Below are 283 nucleotides of genomic sequence, written 5' to 3' on the forward strand. Positions count from 1 at the left end.
TTCCTGCTTAGTTAAGTTGAAATTGGATGAGCTATAAGGGTCGAAATTTATTTCTGATCGTACTTCGCGAAATTTCGCAGTGTACTGAACCTAGCCCGTTTTGGGAGCTTTTGACTGGAATAAAATTTTGGTGTCGGAAATTATTCTTTCTGGATTATTTTCTACCGAAACTTTATCTGTTTGGACCACAACTGATATGTTGTGGAGATATTTTATTATTTTATTATTTTTTTTCCTAAAGCTTATCCCATAAGTTGGGATTAAATATAAAAGGAATTTTTTT

Source organism: Ipomoea triloba, chromosome 16 (genome assembly GCF_003576645.1).
Source record: "Ipomoea triloba cultivar NCNSP0323 chromosome 16, ASM357664v1".
Lineage (NCBI taxonomy): Eukaryota > Viridiplantae > Streptophyta > Magnoliopsida > Solanales > Convolvulaceae > Ipomoea > Ipomoea triloba.